This window comes from Leuciscus leuciscus (assembly GCF_965113295.1).
Source record: "Leuciscus leuciscus genome assembly, chromosome: 22".
Taxonomy (NCBI): Eukaryota; Metazoa; Chordata; class Actinopteri; order Cypriniformes; family Leuciscidae; genus Leuciscus; species Leuciscus leuciscus.
In genome coordinates this window covers 5,730,114-5,754,216 of record NC_138746.1, presented here as the reverse complement: position 1 = coordinate 5,754,216, position 24,103 = coordinate 5,730,114, and the positions used below count along the sequence as shown (strand labels likewise).

General features: G+C 36.8%; 1 long non-coding RNA gene across 6 annotated transcripts; it reads right to left on the bottom strand.

Moving 5' to 3' along the window:
• Positions 1-24: 24 nt before the first annotated feature.
• LOC309486265 lies at positions 25-22,118 on the bottom strand. 6 transcript variants are annotated; one of them, XR_014201422.1, is made up of 7 exons: positions 11,980-16,222; positions 9,150-9,235; positions 5,015-5,126; positions 3,591-3,624; positions 2,213-2,256; positions 1,853-2,031; positions 25-310 (listed from the first exon to the last, which is right to left on the bottom strand). It is a non-coding gene; the product is annotated as an uncharacterized lncRNA (long non-coding RNA). The 6 variants fall into 6 exon arrangements; XR_014201418.1 differs by adding an exon at positions 20,621-22,118 and having other exon boundaries at positions 2,213-5,126; positions 11,980-12,042; XR_014201419.1 differs by adding an exon at positions 7,432-7,779 and having other exon boundaries at positions 2,213-5,126.
• Positions 22,119-24,103: the final 1,985 nt, after the last annotated feature.

Sequence of the window (24,103 nt, the reverse complement as noted above, 5' to 3'; positions counted from 1 at the left end):
TATTCTTGTTAATGTAAGAGTGTGTAAGTGTACATTTCTCCACAATTATTAAATCATGCATGAGCTGTGAAAAAAAAAAAACCCTTTTCATTCTAAGTTGATATCTTAAATGACATCTGACAACTAAATTGAGATGCACATGTAAATGCACTATTATTCTGTTTTTTCCAACATTGTCTTGAACTAGAGCTCCATATTTCCATCAGTGACCTCAAACTGACCTCATTCCCTTTCCTCCGGGTGTAATTTATGATAAGCAGATCTGGTGCTGGATCTGTGAGATTAGAAGGCGCTCTCTCTGGTTTTAACACTGCGGGGAACATAAAGAAGGGGATCAGTTATTGACACTTCAAAGATGCCAAATTCAGGATTTTAAAAAGCCCTACTACCCCAATCCTCCATCATATAAGTGCTTCCCACTGCTGCAAAAGAGATGGTGTAAGAGACTGAACATAAAGACAGGGATTTTAAGATTCTCTCCCACATTAATATACATAATAACACAAACAATTAAATGAATTGATTGATTAATTCATCCGTTTTATATGGTAGTTGAAAAAAAAAAAAAAACATTGGGAGATTTTAATAAATAAATGTCTTATGCACGTTAAACTGAATCCACAATCGCTTCTCAAGAAATTCCTATATTGCATATTGCTCTAAAGCAATGATCAGCATGAAGTATCTCAAGTATGACAATACTCCAACACTAACTGTACATGGTGTATTTTTTGCGTATCTGCTCTCGTGTTTTATTTCGGCAGTAGTAAGATCTTAGCCTTTGTGTGTGTCTGTGTGTGTGTGTGATTGTGTCGACAATGTGTTTCTTAGTAATCCAGCAACTGTGCTTGACTCTACATGCCCATCCTGCAGTCGATACTCAGTTCATCTTCCAACAACAAACTAAACAGTGTTAACAATTCTACAGCTGGCATAAAAAAAATTCTTTCCTGTTAGAATCTATCTATCTATCTATCTATCTATCTATCTATCTATCTATCTATCTATCTATCTATCTATCTATCTATCTATCTATCTATCTATCTATCTATCTATCTATCTATCTATCTATCTATCTATCTATCTATCTATCTATCTATCGGGGTGTAACAATATATCATGTCACAATACATCACAATACAAAAATGCAACAAAATGTATCGTGGATAGTGACAATCTGTATTGTGTAGTTCACCCAAAATAAAAATTACTGTGTGAGAAAAAAATTCAAGTTTACAGAATTTTAGTCTCAGTACTACATTACAGTAAACTGCTATATATAATGTTGAATATAATTTATAATACTGCAATGGGGAAATATTTGTGGGTCCTGATAATGCCAATTGTCTTATGTTACCAGTAAAAAGTGGCCTACATTATTTTAAATATATCTAGTCAGTGATTCAAGCATATTCGTCTAAAATAATTCTGTATTTTCAGCTTCAGAATCATCAATATTTTTATTCTGGTGTCACCATTGTCCTGTGCATTGGGTTTCCAGCACCAAGTCCAAGCCTATTCATTTACACCCACAATGTAATATCAAATTTAGCATTTTACCATTTACCATGTCTTGGAGTTTCGTAATAATATTGTATCGTGAGTTCAGTATCATGATAAGTACCAAATCGTGACATGTGGGTATCGTTACACCCCAACTATCTATCCATCTATCTTCCATCCATCCATCCAGTTTCTGTCTGATGCAGCAGTTCAGTGTGTTAGTGTCTGAGATGAAGGTAGTCTCTCTCTCTCCCTGTGTGTGTGTGTGTGTTATCAGGTTTGAGGTCAGGTGACCCCTCCAAGCACACCTGTGGCTGTTTTTTAAGGCCGGCCTTTTGTTGTGACATACCGGACAAATGCTGTAGCATCTCAGTCAACATAACCAGCATCCCTCAGAGGCACTGGCATGACTCTCTCCAACACAGATCAGGTTGCTGTCAGGTGTGTCACCCACTCCACTCTCTCTGTCTTATAGTTCCTGGGTCATTCTGTGGTGAGTTGCAAACCACGTCTGAACAATTCCACCTTCTAGAAGGAAAAATAAATATCAATATAATATAGATTACTATTAATATTGATGATCTTTAATTAGTAGAAAATAAAACATATAGGAAAATATACTTTAAATATAATACCACAAAATTATCACATACAAGTAAAAAAAAAATTCAGTGAAACACAAAATGATTTGTTAGGCAGAATATCCAACCTGTTTGTTCATGGAAAGTGGAAGGGGATTTATTTAGGAAATGTCTAAAGAAAAAAAGACAAAAAAGCACTATAAAAGTAGTCCATGTCCATTATATTCCAAGTCTTCTGAAGCCTTACGATAGCTTTGCGTGAGAAACAAGTCATTATTCACTGATAATGTTTCCCTTGCTCTCAATAATCATTTGTGATCATTTCAATTTGCCACTGTAATTGGTCATTGGATCACTCAATGTCATGTGTCTAAAAAGGCATTTCTATCAAAGAATACTGAAGAAAATGTATCACAATTTCTACAAAAATATTAAGCAGAAACTGTTTTCAACATTGACATTGAAAAATTATAATAATTATAAATGTTTCTTGAATCTCAAATCAAAATGATTTCTGAAGGATCATGTGATACTGAAGACTGGAGTAATGATGCTGCAAATTTAGATTTAACATCACAGGAATGAATTACATTTTAAAATATATTCAAATAGAAGAAAAAAAAACTTTATTTTAAATTGTAATAATATTTCACAATACTGTTGTTTTTACTGTGTTTTTGATCAAATAAATGCAGCCTTGGGAATAATAAGAGACTAAAGAAAAAAGGGGGGCTTTTCAGGGGCTTCATATATGGAACCTTTTAGGGATTCCCATCCCACTTTATGGATTTAGTATTAGTTAATTAAATTAATTCATTTTGAATTTTAATAAACTTTTATGAATTAAATAGCTTGTAAACATACTTTATCACTAGAATTTTTTTAAATAATTCCATTCAAAAAGTATTATGCAATCATTTAAGACATTTCTCCTTATATAGAAACTTTATGGCACACAGTTGAGTCAAAATTGAGTCAAGAACTCTGGGTTCTATGTAGAGCCCTGCCGAACCTTTTCTAGAGTGTAGCCTCACCCATCTTTTTCTCCCTCCCTCTCTCTCTCTGGTTGTGTGTCAGTGGCTCAGGACTGATGCCCAGCTCTTGTCCAGCTCTCTCTGCAGTGGTTCTTTTGTGTGTCTTGGATCGGGTCAGTTCTCCCGACACACGGCGGGCCTTTGTGTCTGCCCTGCTATTCCTCATTCCCACACTTTCCACATTCTTCTTTTTCATTTAACTCTTTTTTTTCCCACTCTCACAAACTTCAAGCCACGCTAAGACTTTGATAGGAGTGGCTGATGTGGAGATGAAGGATGAGTGTTTTGTTGTGTGAGCGTATGGCCGCTTTCAAAGGTTGTCACAGAATCTGCTGCATTACATTTTTCTGAATTAGATCTTTGTGATTTAGTCTTTAGCCTTAGTCTTTTATGAAATTAATTACAATAGTTTATAACATAACATAACATAGTCATATACATAAGTCCAAAAGTCTCACAGCATCATGCTCACGCAGAGGTTTTTGAGGACGGGGCCCACAGTAGCCCTTTGAGAGAGAAAAGGGGCAGATTACTGGGGCAGCTGCTGTCTGTTCTCACGCTAATGCCATATGATTTGTGGCTTTGCTGCATTTTGCAGATCTAATAATTCTTCAGCTCACCTTATTTAACTCCAGAAGGAGAGCAAGATCAGAGGAGCATGAGAATGAAGGAATGGAAGAGAAAGAGAGGGGGGGGGGGGGGGGGGGTGAGAGGGCAGCGCAGTGGTTTACTCAAAGGCAAGGGCATTGTGAATCAAAGAGAATAGGGCATAGAAAATGCTCAAATCAAAAGAGACCATGTCCAAATCTATGAAATCTATGATATTGTGGTCCCCTGGCCTTTCCTATTACTTAAACGCATACCTCGGGTCTTTAGTGACCCGGGACGTCATTCATACTGGACGTCATTCGTCACTCCTCTTATAGCATGATTTGAAGTATCATTTCTGTGGTACACACACTCTTAAAAATAAAGGTTCTTTAAAAGCATCTATAATTCCATGAAGAACCTTTAACATCCATGGAATCTTTCCATTGCAGAAAGGGTTCTTTATTGTGGAAAAAGGTTCTTTGGATTTTTAAAATGCTCTTCACACTAAGAAAAAATTGTTATTTTAAGAACTGAAGGGTTCTTATAAGGGAAATAGTTAAATAGTCTCATAGGGTTCTGAAGGGAAATAGTTAAATAACTTAGTGTGAGGAGTTTGTTCACATCTTTAACCCTAAACATGAACAATATTGATACATGTCTTATCTTGGCAACAACAAAATGATTTATCTGTGGCCTGTTGCACGAAGCTGGATTCAGTTGTTCCAGGTAAGTTTGGGATTAGTTTAAGCAAACTCTGTTTTTTACTTTGATTGTTTTTTAGCGGTGTGTCTCGATGGTCTCTATCTCTATGGGAACTTATGCTACACAGCTAACCATTCTGGGTTACAGATCGCAAACCACAACTGGACCAATCAGTTGCGAGCAAAATGATTTTGAGCTACAGGAATGCTGGTTAGTTGTTTGCTGGCTCAAGTCAAAATATTCCACTGTCTCGATGATATTCTGCTCTCTAGATATAGATTAGGACTCACTCTATTAATATGAAAAAATAATATAATATGAAAACTGAAACAAAAATGGGATTGTTCTGATAATGAAACACCTCTTACCAAACCAAGATTTTTGAAAGATGAATCCTGACTTTGATGACTCATTTATTCACAATGACTGAAGGAGCAGTGTTTATAGACAACAGTAACTCTAGTAGCAGCATCTCTGTTGATGCTCTAATTAAAAGAGGGAGAGTTTGTGTCTGTTGTGTTCCCAGACTAAGAACAAAGTCTTTCTTGGTGGTCCTGAGGCACATCGACTGATCCAGAGCGCATGGCGGTAAAACACTCCTACCTGTAGTTTACTGCAGCTGTGTGAAGAGGTGTGTGGGAAGAGATTCGGGAGTTCTTCACGCTGAGAGCCATTCCCGTTCTGTATCACCCAGCAGAGCTTCTTGAAACATCTCCTTTTGATGTAAGAAAAAGAGAGCTCTTATAAACGTAGGAGGTCTTCTTCAAATAAAACTGTGATGCTTTTAAAGAACTGTATAACTGATTTAAATAAAAACAAGGGAGTGTCAACCAAGATAAACTGCCCATAACCCGAGGCCTCCAACTCCTGCAGTGGTGCATGTGGACATTAAAGTTGATAAGGTAAAGCCGACCCTTGGGAGTCAGAGGGAAAACTATTTGGTCCGATCAAGATATGTCACACTGCGACTGATAAGAACCTTTGGACCAAAGAAAGTGTTGATGGATTTCGAGATGGATCTGCACCCACTTCGAACCTAAGGTCATTTGTGCTGGAGAACCTGAGGCCATCTTTAATCTGATATCAAATCTGCTCATGGAGTTTAACAGAGAGTAATTAAACCATCAATACTATCTGATGAGCCAATAGAAATGAGTTTGAATTCACACTAACCCCTCCTTTTCCCTCAAACAGCAGGATAACGGGACTATTCACACAAGAAGAGGTGAATCCAAAAACAAAGAGTCCCATTTCACAGGCTGCTTATCAAGAAGCTCCCTCAAACAATCTGTTATCTTCCCCAATGAGGACCTTGAGATTACAAAGAAAGCAATTCTGGAAGAGGATTTAGATCCATAGCTGTTTTATGAGCTTGAAATGGAATAATGGAAAAGTAACTTTGAGATACCTAAATCTCTTTCATTAGTATAAATACTAAGACATCTGTGAAAACGTTGTCTGCCTGCAAGGTCACGACTAACTGTGACTTAATTTATCTCCTATTTGTTTGCAATGCAATGCTTGAAATTTAGCACAAGCACAGGCAAGCCACAGCATTCCCAACCTTAAATTATGGGTGGAGAAATGTCCTTTCCTCTCTGTTCTTGTTACCATAATAACTGTGTTCTTTAGATTGTATTAAGACATTCCGGATCGTATAGAGTTCATTCAAGATGATTTATAGAGTAGGACAGATGCTGATTATTATGTTGTTATTGGGGTCTTTGTCAGCTGGTGTGGAATACCTAAAGAAAGCAGCCCATTAACATTCCCACTCGGCTGGTGCAGGAACTTCCGGAAGTAACAAATTGAAATTGAAATCTACCACCTTTGCTCATGGGAACATTTTAAGTCAGTCACCTGAGCTGAGAGTAAATACCATGTGATTAATCGCCCTGAAGCTGCATAAAAATGACGTCATGACAATGCTGATTGGCTGATGGCACCACAAGGCTCTGGCAAATCCTGCACTGTGATAATGAAAGATTGAGATATTAATTAAAAGTTTGTCTGTGTGTACAATTATTGTAGTATCATTAATATAATATTATAGTATTTATTAACATTTTGAATAATTTTTTATACATTTTTAGTTATTTTATCATTTTATTTGATATTTGATAATTTTTTCAGTTTATTTTTTTAATTTTTCAGTTTTTGTAATTTTGTTGTGCGTTTGTTGTTTTTATTAGTTAATAACATTTTTGAACATTTTTATTTAGTTTTTATTACATTTTATTTAAATTTTAGTTTAGTATTTTTCTGTTTTAGTTTTAGTAATTTTAGAACTTCAACTTCAACTTAATTTGAAATGAAAATTGTGACCTTGGCAAGTAATTAAAGTATAACTGATTTTTTAAATTTATATATATATATATATATGGTCTCTATTTCATACATTAACATTACCATAAACTGTCTTATTTGTGGGTTAGTTACTGTCAATGTTTAGTAAGCTACCTAACTAAACATTTGAAACGTATCGCCCCCTTGGGTACTAATGTTTGTTAGCGCCGCAGTGTAATGCCAGAACTCACATTAAGTATATATCATGGGACTGTGTTTCAAATCTTCTTGCATGCTATTAAGAGTCATAAAAGTTGAATAAACATAGCTTTCCAGTTTCTGGCACTGTATTTTTCCAAATGATGACAACCAGATGATTTGTTAGATAATTACTAACAGAACACTACACTTACAGTAGGTACCTTCTCAAATGGTTTCCATCTACAGTGTTGAAATTATACTGAACTCGTTTTCATTCAAGTATTGTATATATGAGGCAAAACAGATAAAATAAAGCTGCTTTGAGAGATTTAATCTCTCCGGTTTCATCATTAATCAAAATTAATGTTTCGCTCTGTATTTGAAAGCTCTGATCAGCTCAGTCAAAACAGCTCTGTTTGATTTGAAATGGTTGAGAGATGTTGAATGATAAGTGTTTAGTGAAGCACTCATCAGTGCGTAACATTATTTTCCCCTTTCTTTCACTCGTATCATTTTTTGGTTCTGTCGTGCACCTGTCTGGCAGAGTGGGAGGGTCTTGGCTGTCGGCTGAACATTCCAGAAGAGAAGTCACCCCGTTAATCCTCAAAGCTTCGGCCTGGGACGCCTCATACGCACCCCTTTACACCTCCCCTCTAGCCATTCCTCTGTCCTCTCCTCCTTTTTGCCCTCTATTTATCCATCCATACATTGACCCGCTGCCCTCTTCAATCAGACCTGGCTCAAACGTACTAGCGCTACACCAAAGGTAGAGACTGTGTGAACCAGATTAAGGGAGCCCCTTTCACCCTCCTGAAAAAAAGCGTCCTCGCAAAAATTTCCAAATGAAAGCAAATATTGTTCATTCCGTGTCTGAGGAGGACCTAAAAGAGACCATGGCAAAGTAAGAGAGAGAGAGAGAGAGAGAGAGAGAGAGAGAGAGAGAGAGAGAGAGAGAGAGAGAGAGAGAGAGAGAGTACTTAGTGCAAGGAATTAACATTACGAATTAAAGTAATAATATAAACCCGTATGACTTTCTTATTTTGTAAAACACAAAGGGAGAGTTTTTGCTAAATGTCCAAGCTGCACTTTTACATAGACCAAAAGTAGATTTTGGGCATAAAAAAAATTATAATTAAACAAATAGACTTATTATGCCCTTTTACAAAGTCTTGATTTTGTTTTATGGGTCTACTACAATAGGTTTTCATGCTTGAATGTTAAAAAAACACATTATTTGTCACATATTTCACATTGTTGCAGCACCTCTTATCCCAGTCTGTCAGTAACGCTCTGTTTAGTTTCTGTCTCTATGAAGTCCCTCCTTCTGAAAAGTGCAATGTGCTCTGATTGGACGGCTGAACCAGTGTGTTGTGATTGGTCAACTGATTTGAGCTTGTTTGAGAAATGCCATGGCCTTTACCATAACTGCGAGTATCAACACACTACTTACGCAACACAACTAGCCCTCGTCCTCATTAATGCATATGCTTTGGGTGGGAATTATTTATGAGGAATATTGTGACGTGTTCGTTCCCAGAAGAAAACTCAAGACTCAGAAACAGTTCGCACTGAGAATAACTTCCTCTGGAGGGACTTTTTTTCATGCTCAACCAGCAACATTACGCACTAAAAATATTGAAATTGTAAAAAAGCATAATTCATTTAAATTCCATAAAATGTGGTCTTATAAATTCATTCAATAGACTTCAATACTGTAGCTTTTTAATTCCTACTGTATGTGTGAATCAGTATATTTAAGCTTGCTTTATAACAATCTGTCAATTTCATACATGAGAACAGTTTTGATGTCATACCAGATCCGACGTGTTTTCACACTCACTACAAAGTTAATTATACACATTCACAAAAAACAAAAACAAAAAAAAAACAGAGGAAATGTATAAAGGTAAACTTTGAGTAAAATTTAAATGAAAAGAAATGTACAGCTGCACTTTTCTATTATCTTTAACAAAATGTGTTTAAAAAAAAATCACCATTGCTGTATGGAAAAGAGCTTCTTAAACATTCAGTCTAGCATCTCCTTATGTGTTTCAAATAAGCAAAATAATACTTGTTTTGGGCAGATTTGCAAAAGCGTCTCGTTGCAGTATGTCTATTTGAACTTGCTAAAGACTGTGGTTCACAGTGCTTCAGTGTTCCGATTAGCTCTGTCTCTCTCTCTCTGTATTTCTCTATCTCGCTTTCTCTGTCAAAGTCCCGTCTTTCCCCTCATCCTTAAAATATTACTCACACAAAAAGCTCTTTATCTCCCTGGGAAATTCTGATGTCCGGGTGGATTTTGCTCTTGGCATCCTCCTCACTCTGCTGGATATGTCACTGGAAAAAAGAGAAGTTTGAATATACATGACAAACTCGTGTTTGCTTGAACAGTCTTTTTCACAGGTTGTCTTCGTATTTTAATCTCAGACTCTGGAAGCGACTCTGGAGATTTCAGTCTGGGCCAAAAGAGCGAAAGTTTACAGAGTGATTTTTGGTGGATTTACATCAACAACATTCAGCTTCAGCAAACTGCTCTTTTATATCTTTATCTGGAATTTCAAATTATTTATTACACTAACATATATACAAATATATACAAACTCCTTTCCAACGTTGATAATTTTAGTATAAACTTTACCCTTTTGAATAATTTAACGCATTAGAGTTTATAAATTACATTTTCATTTATTCTGATTGAATGTTCACACTGAAAATGAAACCGCAGTGATGGCATCATCATAATATTTGCATAAAAGTATGTGACTGGTCTTTTTTTCTTCTTCATATATAGAGTGCAACAGTCAATTCCTGGAACCTGACTGTTCCTGGAAATAGCATTAATTTTCTTCATAGAGAAATTGATTTTTAACGATAACTTATAAACAGTTAAAAGACAGACCTACTGTGAACTCAGAGGTTGATAATCCATGGTAAATGCTTCTAGTGAAGCCGTAAGCCTGCAATATTTAAACTTTAACCCTTAAATGTATGAATGTTTCGCCAATTATTATTACATATTCGGGTCTTTAGCGACCCGGATATACACAGATGGATCTCTACCCATCGCGATAATATAAAACTCTCCTGATATTAGAGTAACAATACCAGAAAAAGAAAATAAATCATATTTTGTTAACTTTTGGAGCTTGGAAGGGTTCAGTTTGAGCAGATGTTTTATACCATCATCTCTGTGTCCTCATCAGAGCTAATTTTCCAGTACATTCAGCATCTGGCTCATATTCGCCATCTCAAACATATTCTCAAAACTATCATTTTCAACTTCTTCAAAATCAATATTTTGATCGCTGCAACTTCTTCACCAGATCCACCATCAAGTGACAGTGACCCTAATATTTGATTGCGTTCAGAACTTGCTCTGCAGTAAATCGAAGAGCTATTTCAAGTTTTGCTGATGATACTTCCTATTCTTTTGTTTTCTGCATTCTTTTATAATTTTTTCTTGTTATATTGTTTAAAATTAATTGATTGAGGAAAACTAAGAAGGTTGATGTCTAACTTTAAAAAATGAACGAGGAGGAGGGTAGTGAATGAAATCTCGGGGTCACTAAAGAACCGAGGTTGCATTTAAGGGTTAACAGTTGAATTTGCGGTGAAAAACTATTAATGATTATTAACTATTAACTATAGACTAATGCAGTCTATTAAACAATATGGCGTAACGCTGGTTCTGTTACAAAATCTAGTGACCTACCTACATAGGTAACATCAACAAATTTAACAATATCTTTAATGAAACACTGAGCAGATTGCCATATAAGTTTTTATTGATATATTCTTTTCTGCTCTGTTCTTGTTCAGACCTGCTTTACAGATGATCAGAATATCTCTGCAGGTTTCAACCATCCTTAACGGTCCACAATAAAGTGTTTACTAGAGAGTAGCTCTGGTTTTGGCAGGTACTTGTTTGTTTAAGGCTGACATTTACATTCAAAACCCTTGTTATCAGTAATCAGCAAAAGGAGAAACAGATATTTCAGCGAAGTGGCATATCAAACCTAGAAAAAAAGAGTGCCATTTCCACTTGATCAACTCTGTTACATAAGTGTGTGGGATGTGCTGTGGTTTTCATTTTCTAAAGACCATTGTTTCATCTCAGTCACAGATACAATCAGCAACACTTCAGGAACCTCAGGAATTTGCTCGGAGGCTAAAAAGAAATCCTATGGAAGTTGTTATCTCATAAATGCACATCTGCCCTTAAAAGGATAAAAAAAGAATAAAGGGTCAGTCTAAAAAATAAATGTTCCAAAAGGGGGGCAATGCCAGCAATGCCATTGAAGAACCATTTTTAGTTCCCCAAAGAACCTTTCAGTGAACAGACTCTAAATCAGTAACAAGACACTGTGTTCACACTTGTAGTTCGGTTTGCTTGGTTCGTTTGGTCTGGACCAAAAAAAACAAAAAACAAAAAAAAAATGTTTGGACAGCTTTTAGGATATATTGCCTATTTTTGAGACCGATACCGAACATCCAAAACAATGCTGTGTGCTGGATGCGCTTGTTGTAAGTGCGTAGCCTATGATGGTATGGTACATATGATACTGTATTTTGACCAGCTGAGAACTTGTATGAAGAGCTTATAAAATGTGTAAAGGATTTCAAACAGAAGCAGGAATCCCTCTGTCACACACACAAACGAAGATCTACTGTGAGGAGACACGGTTCTGACAAGAAAAAACAGGTATGCTTGAGCATTCTGTCCTTTTTAGGGTCTCATCTTCCTGTTTTTGGTTCATTTACATGTCTTTGGTCCGTGTTGCGTTCAAATATCATTCAAACCGCACCAGAGTTCGTTTGGAAGTGGACCGAGACTCATCTTTTCAGTGGTTTCTGTCCGCTTGTTTAGTGTGCACCAGCGTTCAGATGGCAGCGTTTACACTTATTCAAATGAACCGCACTTACAGAGCAATCGCACCAGGGTTCGCTTTAATCTAACCAAACATGCCAAGTGTGAACACACCTTAAATATATACATGTAATGTTTGTGCAAAAGAGCAGAAAAACACTCACAAACAGGTAACCTCAGCAGAGCAGGCTCGGTAATCGGTGTGTTTGCTCACCTATTAAGTCTCTCATCAGATGTGTGAGGAACCTGGGTCACACTCTCTCAGGAGAGTCTTTGACTGATGGAGGGAGAACAGGAGAGTGAGAGAGATGAGGGATGCTCTTTGAAATCCCTTGTTCCACTGTGGGATGAAACATAGCTTTGAGATGGAAAAATTAGTAAGGAAAAGTTTACGCAAAAAAAGAAAAGTGTCATCATTCTTTCACCCTCGAGCTTTTCCAAACCCAAAGAACACAAAAGGAGATGATCTGCAGAATGTTCATTTGCTTGAACACCTGAACCGTACCGGAGTTCACATGAAATGTCCCCCAGACTCACTATGATTTCCTTCAAAGTAAAACCAAGAAAAGACTGAAATAACATTTTGTTAACATAAAAATAACGGAATATGTTCTTTACACTTAAATATACATAGTTTTCTCACATAGCCTACCATACAGAAGCACTTCAAACAGAATACAGCCACATGAAAATTTCACATGATTAGTCAAAGTTTGCATTGTGAAATTTGTCAAAATACAGGTGACTGACTATGAAAATGGCAGAGAGGAGGAAAAAAATGTGCTTGTGGAAAAGTGTTGCTCTTAATTATTAAAGCTAACATTTGCACAGCAAACATACACGATGTCCGTCCACAAACTCTCCCTTGTGAGGAGCTTTTTTTGTTTCGCTTAGCCCTTCACCTAAACTTGCTTTGCAATATTTATACACAGATTGCAGTAGGCTATTTGAACAACTTCAGCCATTAACCATGATGCACAGCAAAAGTCAAGTCTGTTGGTTATTGCAATGAGGAAAAGTCACATTTTGAAGACAGATACATATGTTCTAATTAGCAGGTCAACATATTGCGACGTCTCTTTGAGTTTCTTCAGTTGCCACCAACGCAAGACAGGCAACCTATACGTGAAATAATCTTACCTAGGTTAACATAATGCCCTTTCTACACTTGAAATTGTTTAAAACTGGGACTTTTTGTACCACGGATAAGCATAATCACATTATTTTTGTACTACTTTCACAATTAAGCTTCATTAACAACTCACCTAACATGTCAGGGACCACAACTCATGGTTGACACTTCAAAAACATACTTTCCATCTTCCAACTTTGTTTGAAGGACATCCCATTTTAAATGTGACAGCCTAAGCTTGCAACACTGTATTTCAGCAGAAACTATGGTAAATTTAAACAGATAAAACATCAAAGCAAAAAAGGAAAAATAACATGAAAACTTTTACATATTTTAAAATATGAACAAGAATAGGGAGAATCGCTGCTTATCAGCGCATGCGCACTTTAAGTGCATGCGACATTAATTCTGCGCAGGTCTCCTGACTCTCCTCGCGCTTCCCGCTCATCAATCACGCACACCGGTCTCTCGGGCCAGCGGAGCTGACTGCTTGACACGAGTTGGCCATCGATGCCGCTTCGCATTCCAGGCGTCCGTCGTCTGTACGGATTACTTGCACAGCCTAATATTTCGTGGCACAAGACAGCATTCATACTCGTTCTGCAGCGGTTTATTGGCTTCTCCATATGATTTATTTGTGTGTGACAACTTCCCTCCCCTGCCCTCTGCTACCCAAACACGCTTGATATTTGTCTTTGGTTATTAGTTTTCACTCTTAATTTGCATTTTGATTATGTTTTTGCATGAGACTTACGACCACTAACTCAGCAAGAAAGAACAGGATTCATTAAGAACATGATGAATAAATGATAAACTATAAAAAATAAAAACAAATATAAAGCCTATATTTACACAAGTTCTTGCTGATTACATGTTAGGAAATATGACTGACATAAAATATTGCTGTAGCTGTGCAATACCGTAGGCCTAATTGGGTTTGACAGAAGGATGGAACAAAAACACAGTAGGCTACTGTCATCGAGTAAAGACTTAGGCTAAATGTGACAGAAGTCTGGTTATTGAACTACTTCAGTCTTTAATCAATCAGCAAATAAGCTACTTACAGTTGATTATGGGTGTTAGGGCTTCACAATTAATTGGAAAAATCAACCGATTTACTACCCTCACAGCAAAATCTTCTAACTAAGGGTACAGTTACACGTCAGTTATGTACTAAACAGAAAAGTTTTTCCTTTGCATTTTTCACGTACAGACGTCAATGTTGTCAAAACGATTCCTGTTAAAGCAAATCCGCGAAAATGATTAAAAACGCTGTATTTTGCTGCCAGGTCAGTTGTTGGCGATGTCCCTTTGTAGAGAAAAACGACGTGCCTATAGACTGAATACATAACACGCATTCAAACAATGAATTCGTGTTTTTGTAGTTTTCACATAGATAATAGCCTAATGGTATCATTTTCAAAAACTTGCACTTTGGGTATTTTTACACAACAACGATGTTCTAAAAATGGAAAGGTCCATGGAAACTACTAATAACTCTGTATTCTGCTGCCAGGCCAGTAGATGTAACTTTGTAAAGAAAAACTATGCACTTATAGACTGAACACGTAATATGCATACGCATGACTTCACCATTTTCACATTTCACATTCGCGTTTTGTTTTTATCCATTGCCATTGCCATTTTCCCCACTGGTGTCCCCTAAAAAGAAGAAGAAAAAGAAGAAAAAGAAGAGGAAAACCCTGCATGAATCACATGATCATAAAGGTGAGTCAATCTTTGCAAGTATCTTTGGACCTAACAACACTCTCTCATGGCAATTCGTAACAGTTTTACATTTTGGCGAATTCGTACAATATCCCCACTGTCAATTAAGTTTAGGGGGTGGACATTCATACCTAAAAAAATAAATAAAATGTTTTAGATATGTTTTTGTACAAATCAAATTCATATGAAATCACCACCACGTTGATTTCCACCATGAGATCAGGTTGGCAAATAAAGAAAGACCACACAAAATGAGCCACCTAGCAACCCTACAGTAGCCAAAACAAACAGTCACCCATCTGACGTTAACAATGTGAGACTTGACGTTAAGGGACACAATCACTGCATCTACAAATGACTTGAGGAGGAGATCCAGCTGCCTTACGTTTATGAGCTTCTAAATAAACGTCAGGAAAATTCCCTAAAAATGTGTAACGAAGCCCACAATCACATAATCATCCCGAAAAGCCTGTCATGACATCACTAACAGAGCGTGAGTGGGTCTGTCTGATTATGAAGGGATATCGCTAACACATTCCTGAGGGCTGATGGGAGAACAATGCCCATTCTTACTTTCCAAGAGATTTTTTTTTTTAACAGTGGACTCTTCCACTTGTATTAATTCATTCAGTCATTAGTCAGTCTTGGCATCTGTAGTGCCTGTTCGCAAAAGCCTTGTTTAGCGCTTGGCACCTGTGCCCAGACACAAGACAGGGCACTGTATGTGAAGTCTTGCGTAACGACCCACAGAGGTAAGTTTACACAGCTCAAATGGCTGAGGAGATACCCAGCTCACAGAATCCGCCCTTATCACAAAACATCTGATAGTACCGAATCAGCGGAGGTGGGTATAAGCCTTCAATGAGGGACAGACCTCACAAGAATTCCTTCTGGAAAAGGAAACCTGCCTGAGCATGGAGGAGGAGAAGAGAGAATGTCAGAGCTTTAATGCCTGACTCTTTGTGTTCACGTCGCTCTGGAGATGGCCCTTTGAAGATGCGTCGTTGATCATATTTGGAAGGATTTTATTTGCTTGTCTGCTTAAAATATAGCTCTGAAGAAACTACATTTATGTTCTTAGCAGATGCTCTCTTACCACAATGTCTTCATGAAAGGACTGAAGGCCACTCACAGCAGCGTAAGCCTGAACTATAACATGCAGCCAATGGGAACCTAAAGTACATGTGAAACAGGTTTAAAACAAGTAAAATCAGAAGTATTTGCATGCAAAGAGCATCTAGAGTGCAACAGTCGGGTTTCGGAAGTAAAATCTATTTATTTTCAGTAGGTGATTTTCCTATGGGGTTTTATTATGGGCTTAAATCTATTGTTAAACATAGATTCACTATACTTTGTTCCAAACGAAATTTTGTTCTACAACGTAAATTACACACACCCATAGCGAAAAAGTGAATTTTGAAGAACTTTTAATGAGTAGATGAGACCGTTTGGGGTGCGAGTGTGTGCAGTGTACGTTGTAGAGACCAAAATGTCAAAGCATTGTCAAGCTATACACGTCATTACACGTTTTATTTTACTCATAAATTGGAAAAACCCCATTATAAAACCCCATAAGATTCGAAGGAACCAAGCGGGAAGGAAGTCGACCGGAAGTTGAAGCCGGCCTCGTGCCACCATCTTGTAGCAGAACTTCATCTGCTGTTAGCATCCCATTGACTCCCATTCATTTTGGCGTCACTTTGACAGCGAATAACTTTACATCTGAGGCGTTTGAAGACTCCATTTGTCCATTATTTATTTCTAAAGAAACACGAAAATGTATAAAAGGCTCCATTACCTTGTATCTTACGTTATGGCCCCGTAGAAGCAGTTTTTGTAAAAGTAGGCTAACGATTGCGTCATAACCACGCGACTCTCTGTCGCACAGTAGAGAGATTACCGTATGGACGGGAGGAGAAGCTTGCGGTCAGTCGGGGGGACGTAGAGGCAAAATGACAAAATAATTAATCAGAATACCTAGCAAAAGTTTCTCCTGCTCCTAGCTCATGGACAGCTCCAACTCACACTCTCCGTCTCTGCAAGATTCGGAAGGGAATGATTCAGATTTCTCATGCCACAGCCACTAGAAGACAGACGGGTTGCTCACGTCACATCTACGTCGTCAAGCTCTGTTTGAGTCTGCGCGTCAGGAACGGAAGTCCTAAGAAATCGCTGAAAACGGGCTTCACTTGTCTCAATTGAGTTCCAATGAGATGGCTCTGTCCACTTCTTATACTGTCTATGGAAGGAACCAGCGGCGAATTAGACTTCCGGGTTCTGAAGTCATGCACCACTCTATATTGGCCAGTGTTTCAGGGTCAATGTCTGCATAACTACAGTACTTAACTTTTTTTTTATCCCATGTCATTTTTGCTTTATTTGATGTTTGATTCATCGCGGGGTTCCTCATACGTCATACTCCAGAGTTCCTTTGTGCATTTTACACACATCACTTCAAAAACGGCTAAGTGTTGACATGCTAAAATAAATAGATTATATATTTTAAATAGAATGCAATATTTTGAATGTACTTAATGGTCATAATCTATTTAAGTCCACATGTCATTTAACATAAAACTCTGATTCTTACCACGACTCAAGAGCTGTAGTTCCCACCACATAAGTTTACGATGCTGTTTGCGTATGCTAGTTGGACCTATGGTTTGGGAGACGTCAAATTGTTGAACTATGTTGGTAATGACAGAACTTTCGATCATAGTTGGCTAACGATGCTTTCAGGAAAAACACACCAGTAGTTAGACCAAAGCACTTAACCTCAGGTCACTCCCAAGGGGTGAAGTTAGCATATGCAGTTAGCACATTGAGCTTATTTCATTTTAAATGAATTTGACAGCAACACTCAGTCAAAATGACGCAGTAGACGCTGCTAACACACTCTTTAACAGGTATGCCTGCGTGCACTTACTTTTGTGTCAACAGCTTAAAGTCAGATGGACGTCTTTGGGGTCGACGTGCACGATGACAAATGTTGCGTGCATGCCTGCAGTTTGCTCTCTGACTGTCAGCGTTAATTGTAGACTGTTATAAGAACTTAATCTTATTCCACAAATAACTACAGCTCTCAATTAATCAACCAAATTGCTGGCTAACAGCATTAGCTAGCAGACGCTGCCCAGCAGAGGCCATTCGGGGGTTAAAGAGGGGTTTCCACTGCCTGCTGAGGTGACAGGGTTCTGTGGTTGGCTCTGCACACAGTGGACGGCACTGTACTGGGCAACGGAGCCCTTAGTGCTCTGCGTCACAAGTGAAGCAGTTGAAAAGAGATGCATTATGGTCAGGTACTTGCCTGTCCTACTGCTGCCCTCTCTCTCTTTTGCTCCTCCTTACCACTCAACCATTTTCCCTCACTTGAAATGTTGTCCTGCTCTTCATGAAAGTCCCTCTGACTGCTTGAACTGTTTGGCGTCTGGCTGTGGGCAATCAGCACCTCATCATGTCCAGCCACACGTTCAGATGATTTAAGCACTATATCAAATTCTCTCCACCTGCCAAATACCTAAAAATGTATGGCTCTTCTCCTGGAACAATAAAAACTTGTTTGAATGCACTTTAGAAATCATTTCTGCAAATACTAGCTGTTACATAATTGCTTGCATGCTGCAAAAATTTTTTTAATTCTTTTGATTGGTTGATTAGTAAGTGTTTAGCAGCCACTTGCTCAAAGTAAATACAAATAAGAAAGAAATATCTGGCTACTATTATCTCACATGCTTAATGTTTGAATGGGAAACCATCCCTATTTATCCCTATGTTGTGTTTTCATGTTTTTGGGGACTTTCCATTGACATCTTTTTTTTCATATATATATATATATATATATATATATATATATATATATACTGTACAAACTGTATATTATATCCCCTTACACTAACCCTACCCCTAAACCTACCTATCACAGAAAACTTTCTGCATTTTTACATTTTCAAAAAACATCAATTAGTATGATTTAAAAGCTGTTTATTTTGGATATTGCCATCTTTGTGGGGACATTTTGTCACACACACACACACACACACACACACACACACACACACACACACACACACACACACACACACACACACACACACACACACACACACACACACACACACACACACACACACACACACACACACACACACACACGTTGAGTTTAAATGTTTTATGGAGACTTGGACATACTGATTTTTATACTGTACAAACTGTATATTCTATCCCCCAACCCTACCCATAAATCAACAAATCACAGAGAGTGATTTTGTATGATTTATAAGCTGTGTATATCTAGTGTAAATCAGGCATGAATTTACTGTAGGATCTAGGGGTTTCATACTCACATTTTCCCCCAATAATTCTAAGTCATGATATCAACAAATTCGAATTTTGAATAGGATCAGTGTTGATGGAGGACTTTATTCCAGGAACAGGCTTAATCTCTGCCTGGAACACGGTCCTTACAGGAGTTATACTCTTGTTCTGAAGCAGTGGGTGAGTGTGCGGCAGGCAGGACGGGTGTCTGCAGGTTCTGTTTGCTTTCTTAAGCCTCAGCTCAGAAGTGCTGTCGGCCCAATGCGTTTGGGATCCACACAGACTTTAGCTCTGTTGCTGAGCATCTCTCATAGTTTTCATACTAAGGTAACAATATTTACTCTACTCTAGATTTAACCCTCTGGTGCTGCTCGTGTGGTGGTCAAAAATGACCATTCATTTCAATTAAATGAATGCACTATATTTTAGTTTGGTAATGTTTTTATTTAATATTGATTTTTTTAAATATTTATATTTTGTTCATATATTGTACTAAAGTATATTTATGGAATAGTTAAGATCCATTTATTACCTGCTAATCACTTTTTGAGCATAGAAAAATGAAAATGAAATGAAAACTTAAACTGTCATAAATACGGAGTACAGACTTAGGTTTGGTCTCTTTTCAAAGAAGACACTTGGTAGATTATTGCTGAAGTGAAAAAAAATGTAATTAAACAAAAGTTAGAAAAAAGTTATAGAAGCTTAATTTTATTATTATTATGAAAAATACATAAAAATACAATTTTTAAATTTAAAATGAAATACATATTTTACAAAACATGTTTTACTCTAAAACTGTTAGAAAAATCAAAGCCATAAATCTAAACAAGTTTTGTTCCAAATTTGAGGTCGTTATCTCAAAAAATTAGCTTTCAGTAAGATTTTGTTTGGGCGCAGTACCAAAAGTTTCCACTAAATTCACTTTCCATTCGTTTTCCAATGCATTTTTTATTGAGAACAGTACAAGTGTGACTATTTTTTTCAGGACCATTTAACTTTTTTGAATCATGTCCATTATTTGTGTGTGTGTGTGTGTGTATATTCACTTGCAAGTGCCAAAACCTTTACCAAGTTTTGTACCATCCCGTAGTGAAGACCACCAATAGTGAGGACCACTTCAAATGTCCAAAACTGCATACACACCTATGGAGGTAAGTAGCCCGTATAAAGATAATTGTGAGAATTGAGAAAGTTTAAAATTAACAATTGTAGACACAATCATAAAGTCTCAAAAAGTACAATTATGAAAAACATATAAAACTACAAGAAATCAATGTTGTTGTTTACTAAAACTAAAAACTAAAACTATATAAAAAAATGTTTTGGGGGGTAATTGAAATATAATAAAATCAAGTAACAAATTAGATTTTTTTTTGTCTTGGCAACTTAATGATATAAAAAAGTTTAAGTTAAAGTACTATGATTAACTGAAAGAGAAATACAAATAAATTAAGCATAATAAAAAAATTAAATAAAAAAATGACAAAAGGGCATAACAAAATTACTATAACTTACACTAAAATGAAAATGAAAACTGAAAATATAAAAATATAAGCTAATCGAAATATTAATACTAATACTAAAAGAACACTGTAAAACACAGTCAGTATTAGAATAAAATAAGAAGAAGATACAATCAAAAGAAAAAGTCCAGTCTGAGAAATGAAGTCACAATTACCTTTACTTTTTGACTGTGCGGTGAATGAAGGAGAGCGCTGTGGAATGAGGGCTATATCAGTGCATGTTTTGTCCTTCTGATGGATGACACTCCGGCCGGGGCTGTCAATCAAACCTCTCGCCCTGGAGCTGCCTGAGGTCACTGAGTGCAGGTGCTCACGCCTCAGGCTAGCAAAACTCAGGGGCTTCTGAAAGAAAGAAATGACACACACATACACACCTGTGTGAAGCCTGAAGCATACTAGAAGACAACTTCAAAAATAAGAGAGCCTTGAAGTCCTACCTATTTCCTAAACCCATCCATGAAATATGAAATTTGTTTTAGATTGCACTATCATTATAATCAACGAAACGTCTTTCTTTCTTCCATGAAACACAGAGGGAGATAGTTTGTCCAAGTTGCTTTTTTCTTTCAACAAAGCTGACCTGCAGCTGTCAAAAGACAAAAAAGCACCATGTAAGTATTAATATGACTACATCTGTGAGAAAGACAATCACACACACAATAGACACAAAGGCTGCATTCAATATCGCATACTTCCCTATTATTAGTTGGCGAAAAACATTATGTGACAAAAGAAGTCTGTCCGAATTCACAATACTCATAAAAGTGTAGGCAAAAAGTACCAAAATGACCTATTTCGGGTGGGATTCTGAAGTGTGCATGGGCACTTTACTATCCCATGAGGCCACGGGAGAGGATTTATGAATGGCAATGAAGCGACGTGACGCTGGTAGGTCACATGATAATAACAACATGGCGAAAGTATTGAATTATAGATTCATTCTACACACACTCATACTATATAGAATGTACTTTTTTCGTGGTCGTGAAGTAATTAATTATTAAAAATAAGTACCTACTTAAGAGAGTATGTGATTTCGGACGCAGCCCAACAGTTTGTTAAATGCATTATGGGATTGTCCAAGCAAAATGCATAAAAGAATGATTTTCTTGGTTGGTATTTTTGTGTCGTATAAACATATCTAAACATACTTAATTCAAGATATATTTATATTTAAGAAGAAAAATTACTTCAGAAATGAATTTTTTCAGAAATCAAGACTTAATATCTTTTGTGTCATTTAGCATCTCAAGCAAATTTATTTTTATTTAACAATGTTCAGATATTTGTACTAGAAAACAAGACAGAAATAATCAGTTATATATATATATATATATATATATATATTTTTTAGCAGAGTATGATTCTAGGCAACATAAATTTACTCCTTAAAGTACTCGACTACTAAGATACTTCACAGACACGAATATAGTTGAACCCATGTGCGGGAGTTTTATTAGATCAGAAGCACTGGAGAAACAGGCAAAGTCTGGGAAAAATCAGATGGGTTAACACAGGTAATAGACAGTCTTAGATAAATCACTTATCTTTATATCTTCCAGGCAACAAGAAACACAGGTAAGTCCTCTGAGGAGCAAAAGGTCAGTATAGGTAGCCTATCATACTTCAAGGCCAGACAACAGAAGACTGTGAAGGAGCAGTACACACACACACACACACACACACACACACACACACACACACAGAGTCCAGAGGGCACATGTGACACCGACAGTATATCCTAAAACACATCCTGGTTGCACTTTATTTCGATAGTCCACTTTAGACATTCTATCTATAAGTAACTTTGCAACTACATGTCAATCATTAATTTGCAACTACATGTCTACTAACTCTCACTAGAGTATTAGTAGACTGTTAGGTTAAGGTTAGGGTTTGTAGAATAATTTGTCTTAAAGTTACAAAGTTACTTATAGTCCCTTAGAATGTCTGGTTGCATCAAAATAAATGATGAAGTAGTAAAGTAGCATACTCTAATGACTGCTATTGACATGTAGTTGCAAAGTTACTTATAGTTATAACATTCTACTATACTCTAATGACTGCCATTGACATGTAGCCTAGTTGCAAAGTTACTTATATAATGTCTAGTGGATTATCGAAATAAAACGTTATTATAAGTCTCTTGCAAATCTTGTGTTTTCCTCTATATTCTTGCAATGCCCCATTTCATTTAAAATGAATGGATTGACAGCGTTCTCAGATGCATGGACACATTATAGGCTCCTTTACTCAAAGGTTTACTTTTACATTAGAGTTGCTGTAAATCAGGTCTATCAGTCCACCTCTCCTGTCTCTGTTATTGGAGATGGCAGCAAGTCAAACTTTCCTGAGCAGTGTGGTCACTTGTGGGATACTCCATTAAAAAACAGATTAACATTAATTTGCTGACTGTTTTACGATGGCAACGTGTGGAATTCAACTTGGCCCAACACTTTACACGTTCTTAAAGCACTCTAGCTCTCTCCGCTCCTGGAGAAAGAGTGCTTCTCTTTTAGCAGAGAACCTGTGTCTGAATACAAGCCACCGGAGGTTGGTCTGGATAACTCACTCTTGAATGGACCTTGACGTTTTTATACTCACCCTTAAAACATAATCTCCCCGAGCAAAATGAAGTCTTTCAGGCAAAACCCTTCTGTCCATGCACACAGCCATCTATCCTCTTGAGTTATACGACAGTCCCATGAAATGAACGAGTGTGAGAGCAGATGAGTAAACCTATAAATTAATAAATAAATCCATAAAAAGATGAGCGTCACAGCGTCTGTGGAACTGTATGTTTCTTGAGCAGCAAATCAGCATATTAGATTGATTTCTGAAGGATCATGTGACACTGAAGACTGGAGTAAAAATGCTAAAAGAATTCAGCTTTACCATCACAGGAATCATTTATATTACAAAAACATTTATTTTAAATTGTAAAAAATATTTAAATATTGCTGTATTTTTTATCAAATAAATGCAGCTTTTGCTGAACATAAGAAACCTCTTTAAGTCAAGTCAAGTCACCTTTATTTATATAGCGCTTTTACAAGATTGTTTCAAAGCAGGGTAACACTTTATTTTACAGTGTCTTAGTTACAGTACATATGTTACATGTACTTACCATGATAATAACAGTAAATGATGCATAATTACATGCAATTAACTCTCAACCAAATCCTAATCCTCCTAACCCTATAAGTACATGTAGTTACTTAATATTACACAGTACTTAAATATATAATTACACTGTAACAATGACACCTTCAAATAAAGTGTAACCCAAAGCAGCTTTACAGTGACAACAGGAAAATAATGCAACAAAGTTTGTTTCGGCTTTACAGCAGATCTAGAAGAAAAGAGTGTCATAGTCCAGCTTAAGTAAGTTCAGTGATGGTTCATTTCTGTTGTAAAAAAGTAATTAATTAAGTTCCGTTCTCCTCTGGCCAACGAACGAACAGTGTATGATTATGATTCAGGCAGCACTTGAGGTCAGAAGTCAGATTGGATCTGAACATTCAGAATATTTATCCAGTTCCATCTTTAAAAATGCAATTTTCAAAATGACTTTATTCATCAAATGATTCTGCAAATTTAATCTCTACAATCTTTATTGCAATCACAAATATTGTGTC